Here is a 16289-nt window from a genome sequence, read left to right on the forward strand (position 1 = left end):
GCTTACCCAGCTTGAACAATGAGTGCAAGAAAAGGCACTGACAACCCTCCAAATTAAAAATGAGGGGGTGTTCTCAACCATGTTTTACTCAGAGTAGACCCAATGAATTTATTCTGGCTAAGTTAGGTCCATTGAAGTCTACTTATTTACACAGTGCAGAGATAAAACTATGGCACTTGCTCCCAAAGGAGGCAGTGATGGCCACCAACCTAGACAACTTCAAAACAGGATTAGGCAAATTCACAGAGAAGACTGTCAATGACTACTAACTAGGCGGAGGCAGGAGTGCTTCTGATTAATAGTTGCTGGAAACCGCAAGAGGGGTGTCCTCTTGTGGTCAAACCCTGCTTGCTGGTTTCCCAGAAACATCTGAGTGGCCCCTGTGAGAACGGGACTCGATGGGCCACTGGCCTGATCCAGCAGGCTCTTGTGTTAATTTCAAGAGGTCTGGAGAGAGAATTTGACAAATGGGAAGCTACCACTGAAAAGGCCCCATTCTCATTTCACACACACAAACCCCACACCTCCGTTGGATGGGGAACACAAAGAACAGCCATAGATGAAGGTTATGAAGCACGTTTCCATCTATACCTCCTTCTAGGGTATAAAACACCCTGGGAGCAGAGGGGGAAGCACATAAGCCTAAGGCACACCGTGTAGGAAATGACAGCTTCCTGTTATGTCTGAACTCATCCAGAACCTCTGACCATTTCCCATCCCCCGCATGCCATGCTTACAAGCACTTTTGCAAATTCTCTCACACAACTTAATATACCACAAGGGAGACGGGTGCTTTCTGCAGTGAGAAGCAACAGCTAGTAAGAGTTTTCCTGGCTCCACTGCCAGCCGCATGTGGACTGCCCTGTTGCTAATTCCTATCTGTGTGCTGTAGAGTTTATTCACAGTTGGGAAGAAGGAACTTGCTCACCCAAGAGAAGTGAATCTCTTCTCAGCAGAGAGAGGTGCATTGAGCACACTTATCCGCCTCCAAAGAGATGCTTCCTTCAGCAAAGGTCAGGTAGAGATGATTCGCTATGGCAAAGATGAGATGCTACATGCAGAGTGGTAACTATTTATAGAGGGGTAGCAAGCACAGTCTTGTGGCGGCAAAAAAGCCCGGTAGATTTGTTCTGGCATGGGCCTGAGGAAGTGGCCTCTAGCCCAGAAAAGGTTATGCCACAATAAATCTGTTGATCTTTAAAGGGTGAAAAGACACTTGGTTGTTTTTTATGAAGATCAAAGGGTTGCCGCCTACTCCCCGAGACATAACATCATTGTGTCAAAAGTTTGTGCTTCCCACCCCCAATTCCAAATGGCAACCAGTGATGTGGAGTAAAGGAGCTGCAATGACATCACAGCATGCATTCAAACTGGCTGGACATTTCCACAAGGCAGGGGAGGTAGGAAGGAAGGGACGCAGGGCTGATTCCTTCAGTATCAGGAGCTGAGGAGGATTAGGTTCAGAATGAATCTCTCCCCCAGGTATGAATGAAGATGATTAAATTAAATGGGGATGGAGGAGAACTAGGCATTTTGGCTACAGGCGCACGGGACAGCAATTGAGAGAGGCCAAAGCACTACAAGTCAAGCCACAAGTGCCAAAGACACTTGGAGAGAGACGGTATACAAGTGTTTATACACCAATGCTAGAAGCCTCTGAGACAATATGGCAAACTGGAGTGCTTTGTCTCAAGAGGATGGCAGTGATACAGGGAGCACAGTAGAATACTGGTAGAGTGGAGAAACCCAGTGGGACACAGTGATCTCTATAGGAAGGACCTCACACCTCTGATTCCCACAATTAACACCACTTGCTGATCTCACTGGCAGCTGCAGGTGACCTCCAGAGACCATTGATCAAGCTGCAGGTGAGAAGAGCTGAAAGTGCCACTTCAAGTGTTGCTAGAGGGCACAGAATCAGAATCATGGAGCATCTGCCTCAGCTGTTGACCATGACCCAACCACCAGTCAAGCGGTGAAGAGCTGCCGGGTCACACTTAGTTATTGAGCAAAAGAGACCTGTGAATCTCCCTAGTTCCTGGAAGATGGAGCCTTCGCTACTACTGCCTTTGAGAACCCCTGGCAGATGGCCAAGCAACCCCTGCTTAAAAGCCTCAAATGAAGGAGACTCCACCACCTTCCGAAGCAGTCCAGTCCACGAACAGCTCTTAGCCTCAGAAAGTTCTTTCTAACCTTTAGTTGTTCTCACCTATCTTGTCATTGGAGGCCACTGGTTCAGATCCTCCTCTCTGGAGCAGCAGAAAACAAGCTTGCTCCACATGCACATGGTCCGTACAAAAGGGTCTGAGAACAGGAAAGCCAGACCAAAGTGAAGAGCTTGGGGTTGTTTCTTAAAGGGATCCATTAAAAAAAGCATCTCCCTCGATTTTCACCGCACCCTCAGCAGGTGATTGGAGAGCGGACGGGAATCTTGCTCTACAGGAATGCTTCTTGCATCGCTCCTTTCCACCTTGCCATCTAATTTTTTGCCATTATGCAAGCCAAACAAAGCTAATGAGTGCAGCTAATTAAGAACAGCCCCAATCTAAAGCAAGGAGGGAACCCAGCAAAGGCTTTAAGAAAACTGCAACAAGGCACTGCCATAGGGAGGATGCCCAGAGTGAATTTGATGCTTGTTTGGTCAAGGTGAACAGTGCTGGTGCCAAGGGCTGGCGTGCTCAGGCATCTGTCAATGGCCCCACACGCCAGCAGAGGGGCCCATTGACCTGAGCCCCCTGGACCAGCTCCTCCTCCTCCCCCTCGAGACTGCAACCTGCTCCCTCTGGCCCAGAGGAGAAGAGCAAGAAAACAGCAGCAGGAGTGTCAAGAAAGAGGGGCAGGCTCACCGCCTGCTTCTTCCTTGGCTCTGCCTAGCAAGCAACAGCTGGCACCAATGATGGTGGAAGGAATCCTTTGAGGGCATCCTGGCCAAGATCCCCTGGAGCCAGCACTGAAGACAAAAGAGCTCCAGGTCTACTTTAGAGCCAGGACTGGGGTCAGGACTAGCATAGGGGAAAGGGACCTCTAGCCCTCCGCGTGTTGCTGGAGGACTACAACTCCCATCATCCCCGAGTCCGCTGGCCATGCTTGTGGGGCTGATGGGAGTTGGGAACCCAATAGCATTTGATGAGCACCAGCTCCCCACCCCCATGGGTTAGAACACCGCAGGAGGGCCAGGGAGACCTGGCTCCAAATTTATACTTGGCCATGATGCTCACTAGGTGATCAGCCTAACCAACCTCCCAGGGATGCTGGGAGGGGAAAGAATGAAGTGGGAGGGGCCAGGCTGCCACAAGCTGCTTGGAGGAAAGATGGGGACACCATTCATATGTGCAAATACAAGAAAAATAAATAAAAATAAATATTTTACCTGTGTCATACATTTAGTCATTCTGCATCTTGTTTGTTGGCTTGATGCCAAAACATTGATAAGATACAATGGATATACCAAAGTAACACACTGAAAAGGAAGATCAAGCAGCCAGGCCTTCTGGAAGAGGGGTCAACCTCCGATGTTCCCGTCACAAGGCAGTTTGTGCCAGATGGGACCAGAGAAAGTGGGGAAAGGACACTGGCCAGCCAGAGCAGGCTCCAGTCTCTTATTGATGTGTGCATTACAGAGATTGTATGTGTATACACAAACACACACACACAAACAAACACAAACACACACAACACACAAACCCTGGACCCAGCAGGTCTAAGAGATTGCCTCCATCGTTATGTCAGCTCATGACAGTGGAGATTAAGAGACCACTCCTGGCCATGCTTGTAACTGGTGCTTCAAACCGGGGCCACAAGGGGATACAGGAGGGCATTACCTGGAAACTCATAGAAGCACAAGTTCTAGAAGGATGTTTACTTGGGCCACTCCCTGTGAACATACAGCACATGGAGAGGACAAGAGAACCGCCTCCCCCAGCCTCTATGAGCCCTGCCTCCGAGATCTTCACATTCAGTGAGACAGGTGAAAGGGGGAATCTACACATACAGTCCCCATTTTTTGGAAGAGCGAGTGCACAAGAGGGTTCTGTCACAAGCAACATGCAGATGATGGGGAGAGGTCATGTGAGGCTTTGGGGCAGGAGATTCAGAAGGGAGAGTCTTGCAGCAGCAGAAAGAATGTTACCACTGCAGACTGAGAAATACAGTTTTCCGACGCTCAAAACAAAACAAAAAATCAGCCATGATTCCCTGAGAGTTAAATGGGGGGGGGGGGGAGGGTTCCATCCCAGACCTTTGTTGCACTACTTTTCTATTTCCAAGGAGTTTGGAAGGGTTTGTTTTGTTTTGTTTTTTAAAGCAGACTAGGAAGGAGGTCTTGGTTCTGGACCTGTGGCACAGGGGTGATATTCACAGAGGGGTGTTCACCGATAGTGCTTTAAAAATGTGACACCCCCCACTCATCTGCATTCTGAGGTGGTGCAGTCCAGTGTCAGGTGGTGTGGTCAGGACTCTGCTGGCTTATTCCAAAGCATGCCTAGAACAAGGACAGGGTTCTTCCAGAAACAAAGCAAACTTTGACCACAATTCATATTGACTTTTGGTGGGCATGGAAAAAGCAAGCTGGGGGTTTAAGCAAGGCAATATGGAGTTTTGCAGCAAACGTGTTATCTGCTATGAGCCAATGGGGTGGACCGCAAAATGAAGAGGATGCATGAACGATTTATCAAACTTATTGCTATTCCCATCCCTGGAACCTCAAGAAAGATGCCAATGCATTTTAAAATGTATTAAAATATTAACATACAACTAAAATAAATCCTGCTCGGAGCTTAAATGAACAGCCAGGCCTGTCAAACAGCTCAGATTAGGGGGGGGGCAGGAAAAAAGTATCCTGGCATGGCTCATTTACTCTGATAAAAATTCTTCTTGAACCTTAAATAATCATTTTAAAATGACTACTAAAGCGCTGCTAATGCTACCAGCAACCCTGGAAGTGAGTTCCAGTTTGCTTACACTTTTCAATGAATGAAAGAGACCAAAGTTCTCTAAACAAAGAGTAAATGATCCAAGGCCACATTTACACCATACATTTAAAGAGCCGTGATGCCACTTTAAACCATCATGACTTTCCCCCCAAAGAATTCTGAGAGATGTAGTTTGTTAACGGTGCTGAGAGTTGTCAGGAGATTCCTAGTCCCCTCCCACAGCTACAATTCCCAATGTTCCCTGGAAGAGGAATGGGCAGTTAAACCACTCTGGGCCTGTCCCCTCTCCAGCACTCCCCCTGCTGGAGTCAGATTCGGCTGCCAGTCTTGCTTGGCTTCTGGGCCTGGAACTGAGAAGGCGCCATCTTGTCTTTCCAGAAAATGGGATAATCCAAAAGAATGGATCAACTACAGGAAGGGCTGTAGCTCAATGGCAGAGCTTCAGCCTTGCATGCAGAAGGTCCTGGCTGGTAGCGTTGGGAGAGATTCCTGCCAGAGACCCTGAAGAGTCACTGCCAATACTGAGTTGGACAATCAATGGTCTAGCACAGAAGACAGTATCCGATGCGCCATCCTCTTCCCCAGAATTGGTATCCGGATCTCTATGGTGCCATTTTATCCCTCCAACAATGTATTTTTCTGCAAGGCGCTTTTGATCCTTACTTGAAAAGACCCCCCCCCCCCCAGGAATGGAAGTATAACCCATTATGTATGACTAGCGATACATAATTGGCCGCGCTGAAAGACAACCCCCTCCAACATAGCACCACTGTTCTCACGCAGCTCACAACACCGTTTGGCAGTGGCAATCAGCTGTACCTTTGTGTATCCTCTAATACTCAATGGGCATCAGTGAATGAAACATACACAAGCACGCCCACTTCTCTCTCCTGTGGCAGCAGGCAACCTTTATAATTACAGCTGTGAGTGCAAAATCCAATCCAGCTCACAAACAAATCCAATTCCAACATTAAGAACATAGTCTATGGCTTGAGGAGAGGGGGCAGTGCTGCATCACACGAGGCGGCCAAAGAAAGGGGAGGGGAAACCATCCTGTGTTTTCAACATGGGTCTCCCCTGTAATGATTGAGAGTCACCTGGGTGCCTGGCAACACACCTCAGGCACATCCAGGAGTCTCAGCCAAATCTACACCATCCACACATGTCCCTGGGAGTGCAAGCAAAGCTTCTTACTGGCATCACACAGTGGTGGAAGAAGCCTTTCCTGCTAGATTTCTCCTTGCAGGGCCATGTTTAACAGCCTGCCAGTAAAAAGAAGGCAGCACACACATGCCCAGCCCAGTCAGTCCCCAGGAGAGAGAGCTTCTGTCCAACTGAGTTGTCTTGCAGCACTTGGGCATAAGAGGCTGGTATGCAGATCTGAGGTGAGGTCTTTCTCTCTGTTCAACAGATCCATTTGCTAGAAAGGTGTTACGCCTTCCTGACCCACATTATTGCCAAATAAGCTGAAGACTATTTCCTGCTGCGAAATGATTGTTTGTTTACACACAGCAGGTTGTGTTCTGCTTAGTTTGAGAGCTTTTGCTATTAGCTCCGCCCCCAGCTCAAGTTCCACCCCCTCAGCCGCCAAGCACAGCCAGACCCACCAAGCTGTATTCCACCTGTCTTATGGTCTGAGCCTTAGAGGCTCTAGCAACCTTTATCAGACATCATTCAATAAGGATTCATCTTTTGCGCCTTGGCAAACATCTCAAGTTCAGTGGCAGGGCACCTGCTTGGCATGCAAAGGTCCCAGACTCAATCCTCAGGGTCTCTAGTTAAAAGGATCAGAGGGCGGAAGAGGCTCTCCTCTTTGCCCAGGCCTCAAAAGCTTCTGCCAGGTTGGAAGGATAAGCAGTCTGGCAACTTCTGACATTTGGAAGAAGTCTGCTTACTGCTGTAAAAAAACAACAACCTCGCCCACAAGAATTGAGGGCAACTAGCCAAAAACAGCTTTTAAAAGTGGAGAGCTTACTCATTCTCGAAAGACAGAGAGCACAGTGGAGGAACTGGGAACTACCAGTTGCTCCGAGGCCTTTTGCATTGCGTTCTGAATGCATTCCTAATGCAACCACAGAAGCCCAGGTGCTCCAGAGGAGCATGCTGTAGTTCTGGGTTGGTTTGGAGCCTCTCACACCCCTACCAGGTCTCTCAGGGGCCTAGAGAAACTTGAGCATATAACAACTTTTATAGCCTCCCAAAAACATGGTAGCAACAGAATGTCAGATCTGCCCAAACGTTGTCTCCTCAATAAACACACGAGACGTAACCGGCTGTGTTCTTAGATAAATAAGGTATACTATTCATTGTATCAAATTTCAACAGAAGTAACCCATAAAGTTCAACAAACGAACAAAGCAGAAGACCCAGTGGATGAGATCATTCTCTAGTCAGTTCATGCACAAGGTCCATCCGTGTAATGGTGTCTATTCCACCTGTCTGTTCATAAAGTCCAAACAATCCACGTGAAAGGTTGTTACAGTTCCACAAAATCCTTTCACAGAGTCTATTGATTGGGTTGCAGGTGTTGGCAATCCACAGATACAGAATATCTTTCTTAAAGTGACCCATATGGCACAACAAAAATAAAAAAACTTAATCCAAGTTCAGATGATATACATATATACAAACTCATACATTAATGTAAACAATTTTTGGATCTAAAGTTAATAGCAATCCACAGATGCTCAATTAAGTACTCAAAATAATCCACTTGGCCCACAGAGGTGAAACAAACTTAGTCCACGCTCAGATGTTCTACATGTAAACATTAGTACAAATTCACAAAAAACAATCAATTTCAGTATTCAGACCTGAGGCATGTAAGGAATTGAATAAGAAAATAAACCTAGTTTCTTTCTGCATAAGGATTTTTTTAGCTCGTTCTACAGGACCTGAATACGTCCAAATTACAAAAAAATGTCAAGTCCTCATTGGAATGAGACGCTTCAATAAAATGTTGTACTAAAGGAGAATCTATTACATTGTTCCTGATCCTAGATCGGTCCTCTGATATTCTTACTTTGATAGGCCTGAGAGTATGACCTACATACAACAATCCACAGGGACATCTAATCATGTAAATTACATGTGGAGTAACACATGTGGCAAATGCCTATAAAACGAACTTAAAACCTTCTTTGTTGTTAAACTCTTTTACCTGCTGAGCATATTTGCAGGAGGTACAATGCCCACATTTAAAGAAACCATGTGGAGGACCATACAACGTACGTTGTATGGGTGTTGATTTTAAATCCATATGCACCAATATATCTTTTAGTAACTTGGTGCGTTATTTGGCAAAAAGGGGGGTATTACCACACCCAGGGATGTCCTTAAGAATATGCCAATGACATCTGATAATTTTCTCAATTTCGAAAGTCATATGGTTATATTCTAGGGAAGTGTAAATACACGAAGATCTAGTGTTAACATGCGAACCAGATGTCAGAAGGGTCGACCTCTCTCTTAATTGTGTTTTTTGAATGGCAGTTGTTATTACAGAGTTTGGATAACCTCGTTGTAATAAGGAGGCAGAAAGCAGATTTGAATGTGCTTTAAAGTCTTGTGGGTCAGATGAATTGGAAACGTCTCCAGCACACCTGAGCACCAGCGCTCAAGCTGGAAGCTGCCCCTCTGACCTAGAACTGTTAGAAAGAGCTGGCCTTTCAGAAGCTCCAAGTGCTGTCTTTCTGAGTTCAATGCTTGCTCATTAAAAGGACCTCTAAGACTCAATTGATCACCTTTGTTCTTCCTTCAAAGATAGATAGGGGAAGCTGCCTTATACCAAGTCAGACCACGAGTCCATCTATCTCAGAACTGCCTGCACTGTCTGGGAGGGGCTCTCCAGGGTTTCATGCAGGGGACATTCCCAGCCCTACCTGTAGATGCTGCTGGTGGGGGTTGAACCTGGGACTTTCTGCATGCAAAGTCCACCTGGAGTTGGGCTGGGGGAGGGGGCTCAGTGGCTCCTTGAGTGATGCCTCCCTTCTCTGCCTGAGCCTGCCTCCAAGGGCAGAGGGGAAACAGAGGCCAAGGGAACATGCCCAGTTCAAGACACAAGCAATCAGAAGAACTACCCACTTAATGGAGTGCAGTATTTAAATCTCACTGGTGGACGTGCTCTCATTTCACAATAGGCCTGGACGGGCAAAAGTCTCTAACCCTTAGACCTTTTTGCCTTGCCCCAAGACCAGAGCTTGGATCAGCTGACCTCTGAGCCCTTTCCAGCCTTCCTTTGACAGTGGATGAGTGCAAGGAACATCAGCCACGCCACATCAGGTCAACATTATCCCAAGCCACAGTTTGGGCTAACCATGGTTAACAACACAAACAATGGGTTGATCTTCCAGACCTACAGCTTTAGAGTAATCTTTCGTCTTATGGCGCTGCTCAGTGCTCCACTGCAGGGTTCCCTTGAAATGAAATAAGGGCAGTAACCACAGTTTCCCCACCCATACATCATGCCAAACCAAGGTTTCCTTAACCTTATCTATGTTAGTGTAATGTCTGAACTGGGTACTGCAAGCCACAGAAGCTGGTAGAGATCAAGCACATTCTTACAGGGAGAAAGGAATCTGATTTGAATGGAGGCGTGAAAAAGAAAAAGGAACAGGCAGCTCAACTGTAAGCAATGAACTTTCTCTGTGCAGCTACATTTTCAGAGATCTAGCCACTTATCTTGGGGAAGTGCCAATATATTGTTCAGATAACTGCTGCAGAGAGCGAGTCACCATCTATTCAATAGCAGGAGAGATAGAGAGAGAGAGTGAAACAAGTAGGACACAGTAATTACAGCAATTTTCCAGAACCAAATGCAAAATCGGGATGGATTAATGGGGTTACGAGATCTCATTTAGTCCCTGATTCGATAGTGCAAGTGCCACTGAGTTGCACCAGGGCATAACTTGCTGCAAACAGAGCCAGCCCCCATCTCCCTTCCATGGCCTTTGCAGAGGTTGAAAGGAGATCCCCCCCCCCCCACACACACACCCAGAACAGGTGAAGACTGGAACTTGAGTTTATACAGGCAAAACATCAATGCAGTATCAGGCAGAGCTTAACAAGAAGTGCAAAGCAGAGGAAGTTCTCACAGAGGAGAACAGTGTGTGTGTGGACTTCCCAGAACCAAGCCAAGTGCCAAGGAAGACTGGGACCCCAACCTCTGCAATAGCATGTCCCAACTTCTGATAGCTATGGTTCACCTTCATGTTTCCAAAGGTGTAAGTCACAGGTCCTCTGAGAAACCATCAGGGAAGGTGGTAGAGCATCTGTTCTGCACGCAGAAGGCTCAATCCCTGGCCATCCATCAATCTCTGGCTTTAAACTCTGAAACCAGTGCAGACAAGTGCAATGAACTGCCTTGGTATGTGGCGGCTCTGTATGCTCAGAGGAGTCCCATGCTATTGTGCTTCTGCTGGGACTGCTGATTTGGCTGGGCCTCTTCATTTAAAGGAGACAAGCCCCAAGCAGGAGTTCATGCAGTGACACACACACAAAAAACCTCTTCCGATATGCAGCAAAACTACCAGGGCAATGACTCATGCAGAGATGTAGTGGGGATCCTCATTTATGGATGAACTCTTTGGACTTCACTGGAGTTTCACCTACTGCACCAAAGCACATGGGCAGCTCTTTCAAGGCACACAGGTTGGACATTAATGGCTGAGAACAGCCTTCACAAGTCTAGTGCCCTCTGGGTGTTTGCAACTAAAATTCCCATCAGCCCAGGCCAGCACGGCCATAGGATAATGGGGATATGGGACTGTTCTTAAGTGTTTTTGGATGCTCTTAATGGTTTTAGATTTTTTTTTCAATGCTTTAAATATTTCAAGTTGTTTTCATTTTATATTTAATTCCATCTTTTTGCCACCCTGGGCTCCTTTAGGAGTTAGGGTGGGGCAAACATTCCATGTACATTTGGAAAGGTCCCTAAAGTATCATCTAGCCCAACTCCCTGCAACGCGAGAATCACAACTAAAGCATCCCTGACAGAGGGGCATCCCAACCTCTGTTGAAAAACCTCCAGTGGAGAAGAGTCCACCACCTTTGGAGGGAGTCTGTTCCACCGTCAAACAGCTCTTACTGCCAGAAAGTTCTTCCTAATAATTCAGTTAACTAATTAATTAATTAAAACGGAACACAATTTATCTTTACACAATATGATATTTCCCCCCCTCCTCTCATGTAGACCTTCTCTCCCTGCTTTTGTTTATTTGTGGTACTGTTTCTACACTCCCCTGCCACCCCAATCTTCTCCCCTTTTTAAAGGAATATAATATCCTCTTCATAAGAACCTACAAAAAGAGACTTGCCGGGTCAGGTCACAGGGGTCCCTTCTCACCCAGCATCTGTTCTCACTGTGGCCCACCAGACACCTGTGCAAAGCTCCCCGACTGGGACATTTTGGGACGTACAGAGTTGCTATATTTGCTATTGTATCATTTAATAATAATAATAATAATAATAATAATAATAATAATAATAATAATAAACCTTCAATAATAAACCTCCAGCGAAGGAAAAGATGAAGTAGTGCTCCAAGGAGATGAATTAGAACAGTTTCACACAAGCAAGTAACAACTGCAGCCATTGGGAGGTTGAAATGTGTGATTTAACACTAGTTTCCATTTATATTTCGGCTGCAGTTACTCAATGAACCAGTGAACACTGAATTGTATATTCCTTATTTTAAAAGAGCTATCTTGCCTTATGTAAGCCACTTTATATAATTTTTTTAACCCCACAATGCAAAGTCTCTCTAAAGTTAGTTTTCAAACCCCCAATACTACAAAACCAAAGAGCAATGGGTAACAGCAGATATAGTTCTAAATATTGACAACCACCTGCTGGCACAGGTGTGGGGAGTATCTTTTTTTTAAAGGGGGGAATCACAAGTGGCACTAGTGACTACATCCCATAGACAGGACACCGTACCAATAAAAGCCCACTGAAAACCCAATGGAAGAGGGGCCCCAGGCCAGCTGCCGTTGTTCTTGTGGTGAGAGGGCCTAGGGAAGTGGAGGAAAAGTGCATTTTAGGGTTGCCCAACAACCTTTTTGGGTTAGGCCAGAGGTGGGGAACCTGCGGCCCTTTGGGTGCCATTGGACTACAATTCCCATCATCCCTGACCACTGGTGCTGCTGGCTACAGGGACTGATGGGAGTTGTAGTCCAAAACATGCAGAGAAAACTAGATGGGGGCAGACTGATTTGAAGCTTTACACCTCTCCACCCTGTTGCAGACCTGTTAACAGGTGTGAACGAGCAAACTGTGCACAGGTGCTTCAGGGTGCCACAACATCAGGTCGTAAAGTGGGAAGGGGCAAACCTGTGGCCTTCCATGCACTGTTGGAACCAAATCCTATCATCCCTAACAACAGGCCATCCTGCCTAGGGATGATGGGAGTCCAGCGACAACACCTGAAGCCATAGTCTTGGGTTAGACTGAGCTTCAACCCTGGAAAGAAAGAAAATACTAAGGGCTGGTGGTCCCCACATCCAAGACATTGCGGGGTGCTCCTGCATTCTGGCAGCGACACTGAAACTGTTTGAGAGTAGGCAATTGCTTCTGGGAGTTTTTAATTGCTTTTTAGAAGGCTGTTTTTAACTGCTGTAATTAATTAGTACTGTAACTAAGTGGCATACAAATTATTGAAATATTTTTCTTTGAAGTATTTATTGCATTTCTATCCTGCCTTTCGTTTTCCCAAGACACCACAGCCTTCCACAGTCTGCCAAGAGAGCGCCCCCTTCCCTGCAAAAATAAACCCACCAACCAGGTGTGCTTGAGAAGGGGAGGGGGGTCACCCAAAATCCTACTTTAAAAATGGCAGATGCCAGCTCCTCAGTCTGCTTGCTTCTCTTTAACCTGGAAGCCCATTCTCCCTGACCCCAGCGATGTGTGGGCTGGCTATGTTTAAGGCACTCTGCACTCACACAGAAACACCCTTTTTGGGATTCCTGCCTCCTTGTCTCCAACGTGTCTCTGCTCCAGGGTTCTGCTTCGTTGTCTCCAACGTTTCTCTCCCATTTTTCAGCCATTCTCCTCAGCATCCCCCAAGGCAGAAGCATGCAGAATTGCAGGCTCACCCCGAACCAAAACAGGCGGCTCCCGAGTCTCGGCGCACACGCAACCCGTTCTTCAGAAAATAAACGAACCCAATAAGCTGTGTTTTAAAACACTGGCCTTGGAAACACGAGACCAACAGGTGGGGGCAAACTTGTGTTCGCCGAACACGTGTGTCAGCTAGATATGGCATGGGGAGGGGGCTCCACGAGCGCCCGTTCCGTGGCAAACTCGCGTCTGGTAGGGCGGCACGTGTGAACAGAACTCCTAGAAGCAAAAAGAGGCAGCCTGCAAGCTGGAGAGAGAGAGAGAGCGCGCAAAATCCCAAGCCTTGGGAAGGGATCGCGGCGCAATGGCACAGGGAGGGGGTCCCCAGTCCCACACGCACCCCTCGTCCCTTGCCTGGTACTCACCGCTCGGGCGCTCCTCACCGCGGGCAGGGCGAGCCCAAGCGGCCGTTTGCCTCGGCGCAGGGAGCCGAGCGCGCTTCAGCGGAGTCTCCCGGCGGAGAGCAGCGCCGCTGCCCGGCAGATCGCTCCCTCGCCCGCTGCCTGTCGTCTTCTCCGAGCGCCAACCACCAGCAGCAACAGCGGAATCGGCGACTCCTCCCAGCTGGGCTCCCGCCTCGCCCAGCCTCGCCTGGGCGGAGGAGCCCTCGGGAAAGAGCCGTCGGTGAGCAGCGGTGGCGGTAGGCGGTGGAGGCGCGTCGCTGTGCAGGCGCTGCGCTCCGGTCAGCCCCGAGTGCACCAGGCGGCGGCGTCGACGGCGCCCACCTGGAAAGCGGGCGGGCGAGCAAGGGGAGGGCTGGCGGGCGGGAGCTCGGCCCCTCCCGGGGGGCGGAGGCGCCAAAATCTCCGGAATCTCGTCCCGCCCGTCCCGCCTCCCTCCGCCGCTCGGGATACTCCCCTTCTACGCCGATCAAGGCCCCAGGCAGGCAGCCCCTCGGGGCGGCGCAAGGAAAGCTCGTAGTCACCAGCCGGAGCCCGACTGGAACGGGACTCGGAAGGAAAGTCCGGCGGGGGGAGGCTTCCTTCCTAGCGGAGCGGGACGTCTCCTCTGATGGCGCAACAGACGTGGACTTTTCCCGAGTACAGAAGGCCGCATAGCTTCGGCTCAAAGCCCCCTGCTTTGCTTAACTGTGCAGTTAAGCAGCGGAACTCCCTCCCACAGGAGGCGGCGATGGCCGCCAACTTAGAGGGTTAAACAAATTCGTGGAGGAGGGAGCTGTCGAGGAATGCGTCTAAATACCAGCAGCTGGGAAACACAGGAAGGGAGAGTTCCTCTTGCCCTCAGGACCTCTTTCCCTGGTTTCTCCCTCGTCCTGGTCTTTTTCCACAATAGCACACTGACTCCCTTTAAGATTCGTTTTCAGGCTCAATCAGTTCAATTCATTGAGTTTCAGGCTTCGTCCCAGGAAACTGCTAAACCAGATGAGGGTCTCAAACTCTCGGTGAGTTAGGGATGCATGTGAAGACAGGCTCCAGTGGACGAGACCAACAGTGGGGTCAACGGTCAAGAAGGCTGTTTCTGCACATGCTGTAGAGAGAAGTGAGGGGCAGATGGGGCTCATCAACCTGGGAAGGCAGCCCATACAGCAGAAGGAAAACTCTGATCCTAAACTTCTGCTGCCTTGCGGGATATCTTTGGGAGAAGAAAATTCTAAGGAGTAAACGCTGCGCAAATCCAGAGTGGAGTCCCTAACACAGTTGGATGGCAGCTTCCAGCAACTCCTGTAGCCAAGCTGATGGCAAACGTATCGCGCTGCCTTCTTTTGGACTACATCAGAGAGTCCCAGAGTGGGGTCTGGGCAGCCCAGGACCTCCATACACACTGCCCAGGCTTGTGCCCCAGGGAGGTCACTTCAGTGCTGTTAACGCAGCGGTTTAACTTCACTCCCCACCCTGAGGCACACTCCATTGTCTCTCAGGATAGATGCAAACAACAGCAGCGAGCGAGTCCTACCAAAAATGTCTACAATCAAACCTTGGTTGTCAAACATAATCCGTTCAGGAAGACAGTTTGACTTCCAAAACGTTCAACAACCGAGACACGGCTTCCAATTGGTTGCAAGAGCGTCTTGCACTCAAGCAGAAGCAGCGTCAAACGTTCAGGGTCTGAAAAACGCTTCAAAAGCCAGCGCATTTGCTTCCAGGTTTTCGGTGTCAGGGAACCGAAACTTTCGAAAATGGAGCTGTTTGAAAACCGAGGTTTGACTGTATTTGTTCAGCAAATGCATTAGCTCAGTTCCAAGTGAATTATTTGTAATTATTAAATTTAAATCCCCCCCCCCCCCGCTTCATCAAGAGCCCACAGGGCAGTTCACAGCATAAAACACAAAATACAAAAAGTAGTAAGTTTTTGTTAAGGGGGTGCTCAAGGGTACGCAGCACTGGCACCTCTTTTTGTTGTTATAGTGTGGCACTTACTGTAACAACTTCATGATGTCTCCTGGCACCTATCTTTGTAAACTTTCCAGAGGGTCATGCATTTCCCCCTTTTATCTTTCTGCCAAACCTATTCAAAGCAATAGACCTATCTGGAAATTCTTGCAGGGAATTGTGGCACAAAATTCTAGTGCTGATTACCACTTTCCTTGGCATGAAACATTTGAACAGAAGCAGCACCATCCTAGCCACAAATGCAAACAAGTGTTTGTAATGTAATTTCCCAGCTCCCAGCTCAACAGATAGAGAGAGATGATACTTCCACCTGCCATGTCCTTGGAGCATTGTTTGGATTTGGATTTGATATCCCGCTTTATCACTACCCGAAGGAGTCTCAAAGCGGCTGACATTCTCCTTTCCCTTCCTCCTTCACAACAAACACTCTGTGAGGTGAGTGAGGCTGAGACTTCAGAGAAGTGTGACTGGCCCAAGGTCACCCAGCAGCTGCATGTGGAGGAGCAGAGATGCGAACCCGGTTCCCCAGATTACGAGACTACTGCTCTTAACCACTACACCACACTGGCCCGCACTACTTGAGGTAGACAGGCAGGCACCAAATCTTTGTATTGCAAAGTTCGGTTCCAGCATTTGCCTAAGCAAATCAGAAGCAAAAGAGAGGCTAAAAGGCCAGAACCTACAGTGCTCTTTGCCTGTCTGTAGGCAATGTCCAAGCATCCAGCCTGTGTTTGATGCTTGTGTAGGAAAGGGGCAAAAGTGGAGACTAAGAATAGCAACTGGTACAAATTGTAGCCCAGTAGCCAGTAGAAAGGGAAAAGGAAAGAAGGCACAGGATACATCTGACACTTATTGGCTGTTGGCATTTCACAACAGGGATTCAATCGCATTG

The 16289-nt window shown here is 48.1% G+C and overlaps 1 protein-coding gene across 2 annotated transcripts in view; it reads right to left on the reverse strand.

Moving 5' to 3' along the window:
- CPNE2 (copine 2) overlaps window positions 1–13983 on the reverse strand; it is a 78681-nt gene extending 64698 nt beyond the window's left edge. Inside the window, exon 1 of one of the 2 annotated variants that reach the window (XM_028739277.2) lies at window positions 13412–13983. The gene's annotated coding sequence lies outside the window, so the exon portion shown is untranslated. The remainder of the gene's footprint in view (window positions 1–13411) is intronic. The other variant, XM_077931832.1, reaches the window with a different exon arrangement.
- Between the last annotated feature and the right edge of the window lie 2306 nt (window positions 13984–16289).

The sequence above is a fragment of the Podarcis muralis genome, chromosome 7, assembly GCF_964188315.1.
Source record: "Podarcis muralis chromosome 7, rPodMur119.hap1.1, whole genome shotgun sequence".
NCBI classification, from domain to species: domain Eukaryota; kingdom Metazoa; phylum Chordata; class Lepidosauria; order Squamata; family Lacertidae; genus Podarcis; species Podarcis muralis.